The sequence below is a fragment of the Girardinichthys multiradiatus genome, chromosome 20 (assembly GCF_021462225.1).
Source record: "Girardinichthys multiradiatus isolate DD_20200921_A chromosome 20, DD_fGirMul_XY1, whole genome shotgun sequence".
Classification (NCBI taxonomy): domain Eukaryota; kingdom Metazoa; phylum Chordata; class Actinopteri; order Cyprinodontiformes; family Goodeidae; genus Girardinichthys; species Girardinichthys multiradiatus.
Window position 1 is genome coordinate 34,744,387 of NC_061812.1, and position 4,070 is coordinate 34,748,456.

Genomic DNA, 4,070 nt, shown 5'->3' on the forward strand with positions numbered 1-4,070 from the left:
CCCCTGCACCGTTCTTTTATTGAACACACACATACTACAGGAAATATACATTTTACATTTGTTGTGCAGCCCTTCTCAGTTTTCTCACACATTCTTTTGCTGAAGGTCAGTTTCTCACACATTTTCAGGAATCTTCAGGGAGAGGAGTACCATGCCTCCCTAATACACTGCCGGCTTCTCACGATACAGACAGAAAACACCTGCAAGCTTCAACCTTGAATAATAAACACTCATTGTGTGACCACACTAGAAGCTACTGTTTAAGGATTTTTCTAACTCTCAAAAGCATAACCAAAAACTCCTAATAATAATCAATCTATAAGCAGCAAATCCCAAATATATCTTAGCTTTAGCTACTAATGATAAGGCATTTATATTTCCACAACAGCCATGTGGTGCAGAGAGAAGGGAAAAAGGACAGAAATACAAATGAACCTTGAAGGGTAATGAAAGCAAAAAACATGTCAATCATAACTTCGAAAATCCCTTTAATTATTACTATTTCAGCCACATATTTTAGTGCAGATGCACACCTTTAAATTTGTCAAGTTATCCGTACTTTTTGACTTAACTCCAAAAACCTGCTCATATGACTCATATTTAGTCATCATATCTTGAACCAGCTGAGTCATCTTTGTTTGGCACTTGTGATCAGATTATTCAGAACAGAGACAGACAGAACAAAGCTCTCCTTCTAATCGCCACCGTATTTTTGTCTCTTGTTGTCTCAAAATGCCAGAGCCAATATTCCAACAAATCCTTTTTTCCCTTCAGTGATCCAGCCCAGACACATCTGTAGTCAGATCAGTCGCAGGGAGGCCTGGTAGACGGGGAAGTGCATAAGGTTCCTCTCTTGTTTGGTAATGGGCTGGGTGACGATGAAGGGAACTGACATGGAGATAACAGCCCTGTTGTTAATGCTTATGAAGACAGATGTGAGAAAATTCTGGGTTCAAACATCAGAAATGAAATAGTGTTGACTCGAGATGTAAATAAAACATCTATTAGAGTTTATATCAAAGACAAAGCAGGCTTCCCAACAACTTATTGAATTCTCCACAAATGTGCAGCAAGTAGAGGACAAAACCAGAATCAATGACAAGGATACGTTTCTGTTCACAATGGTGTATTAAAAATATCCAAATTCCACTATACTGCAGAATGCTAAAATTTTAGGTCAACCACAAATCTGAAAAGTGTGGTGTGAATTTGAAATTAGCCTCCTTTAATCTGCTACTGTGAAACAAATTCCAGCGCAACTAATTTACCCACAGTAGTCACCCAATAGGTGTGCACCTCCACATAATTTAACCTCAGTATAATACAGCTGTCCTGTTTGCAATGGAAGAATATATACTGGGCCAATGAGCTAAACTATACTTTCTGGCCTACTTGCAAGGCTAGTTTTATAGCTGCATATGAACACGAAATCTCCACTATGAAACATGTTGGTGTCACTATGATGATGTGGGGATGCTTTCTTTCATAAGGGACAGGAAAGCAGGTCAGAGTGGATGCGAAGGATGTAGGGACTTAAATATAGAACAATTCTGGAAGCAAATTTGTTAGAGGCTGCAAAAGACTTGGTGAACCTTTGACCTAGGCTCACCAACAAGAAACTGACCCCCAAAAATGCAGTCAAAGCAACAATGAAATGTTTTACATCAAATCAGTTTCATATCTGAATGGCCCATTCAAAGTCCAGAGCAAATCCAAAACAGAAGATCTGTGGCAAGACAAAAAAAAAAAAAAAAAAAAAATCACAAATGTTCTTCATCCAGTCTGGCCACGATTGAGCTATAAGGCAAAGAAGAATGAGCAAACATTTCAGTCTCCTGGTGTGTATGGAGACATACCCTAAAAGACTTGCAGTGTAGGGTGGCTCTACTAATTGACTCAGAGAGGCTGAATTAACATGCACCCCATATTGCTCAGACTTATATTTGTAAAAGATATTTAAATGTATCCTTTTCCTTCCAGTTTACAATCCTATTCTACCTTATTTAATCACATAAAATCCATCTAAACATGAGGTTTGTGGTTGTAACGTGAAAAAAAAAAAAATGTGTAAAAGTCCAAGGGATATGAAAACGTTTAGACAGTGAACAATGTCCACCCACCTATGGATGCTTCCTTGAATCAGTTCTCTTCTTTCCCACTTCCAATGAAAACTTCTAGTAACAAAGAAAACAGAAACAAAATAAAAACTTTTTCCACCAAAATACCATATCTCAATGAGTTACTTTCCCAAATAGATTTGGTTGTTTCATGTTTGGATTTGCTTAAAGCTCATCCAAAAAATACTTTCAAAGATGTAGTTTAATCCGTTTCATCTGAGATTTTCCAATGACAATCATACCAGAGTGATACATTCAGACTTAATGAGAATGTTTTTTTGAACTGAGTAAACTTTAACTAAAATAATTAAGAAAATCCATCCATCGTTCCAAATTCCAGTCTCAGCAAACAGCAAGATACTGCATAAAACCTGTGCAGCTCACAAGCCTTTCACAGAGCGAACACTGGGACAAAACAAAAATGCACATTCATCTGGGCATTCAAGAACAGACAATTAACCTATGTTTGTTTGACTATGGTAGAAAGCTGGAGCACTTGAAGAAAATCCACTCATGCACCATGAGGAAATGCAAATACAACACAGAAAAAGCAGCCAACGTTTTTGTCATAGTTTTATGGATTGTTTTGACCCACATGCAGAAAGCCATCAGGAGACCGATGAAGTTTTACAAGAGGTTTTATTTTACAGTGAGCAGGTAAACGGAAGTGGAGCTGGAACCGGAAGACAACTGCAAGGTAAGTAGACACGGTAAATTTGTAAGCAGAATCAAGTCAGTTTTTCTGTTAGAAGACTAAAACCAAATGCACATGTACGAGACATCTTCCAGGAAGACTGAAAGCTGGAAAAATGACTAGATTAAACTTTTGATCTTGTCTATCTTGCCAGCAGTGTCCAGGCTCGTATACGGTACCCATGAAAAATAACTGAACCCTTTCTGTTGAAAACTGGAAACAAAAAAAACAAATATTACAGTAGCTTAGGTAACACTTCAACCTTGACCAATAACATTTTATCTCTCTCTGGCTTTTAGAGGGTTCTTCAGCAGCCCCGAAGCAAACCTGCCTTAGAAGGCTCCTTAAGATCATCCACACAGCTTTACACACCGACGTAGCGTCAGGCATGAGACAAGATAAGAGGAGCTAACTGACCAGATAATGAGGAAGCAAAGAAAAAAAACAGAATATAAAACCTGCATACAAATATGTCCTGTAAGGCATCTAAAACTGATCAATCTTTAAATAGTTCACCATAATACCTGGATTTGTTTTCACTAAAATAAACCAAATATCAAAAAGAAGTTTGTGGAGGGGTTTGGCTTGGATTCAAAGGTGTGGAGTGAAAGAAAGAAATTCACTAGTCTGTTCTATTTCTCTGATCCTGATTCTTAACGTAGGAATTATTTTCAACATTTCCCCCATACACAGTGATTGAACATTCAAACACGCAACAGGTGTTCTTGCTCTTCTCCTTCCCAGTGTTGCTCTTTTTCTCATGGACTGACAGCAGAACAGGTGATTCTCTGCTCATTGTCATTCGAGTAGTCAACCATACATGAAAGTCAGGAAAAGGAACAAGCCAATCAGTGGAGAGAGATGGGACTAAAGTGTGATTGACTGACTGTGTGTTGGTGGTGGAGCTGTTAGGTGGGTTTGGGGCTTTGAGATTGGGGTGTGTGTATGTGTGTGTGTTAGGAGGAGGTTTTATGTACCAAACAGTATATGCATACCCAATGAGTAATTGGTAGATGAAAGGCCTGTAGTTGCCATGACAGCACACCTGGTGTGATGGAATGTCAGCTCGGCCTCAATATGACGGTGTCAAAGGCTTTGGATCATGATAATTTTAGCCAGCTGAGTGTTTGTGTGTGCGTGTGTGTGTGCGTGTGTGTGTGTGTGTGTGTGTGTGTGTGTGTGTGTGTGTGTGTGTGTGTGTGTGTGTGTGTGTGTGTGTGTGTGTGTGTGTGTGTGTGTGAAAGACTTACAGTCACAGT

General features: G+C 38.9%; 1 long non-coding RNA gene across 1 annotated transcript; it reads right to left on the bottom strand.

Annotated features, from left to right (window-relative positions):
- Positions 1-298: 298 nt before the first annotated feature.
- LOC124857430 lies at positions 299-2,807 on the bottom strand. The gene is made up of 3 exons (XR_007035591.1): positions 2,713-2,807; positions 2,121-2,174; positions 299-888 (listed from the first exon to the last, which is right to left on the bottom strand). It is a non-coding gene; the product is annotated as an uncharacterized LOC124857430 (long non-coding RNA).
- Between the last annotated feature and the right edge of the window lie 1,263 nt (positions 2,808-4,070).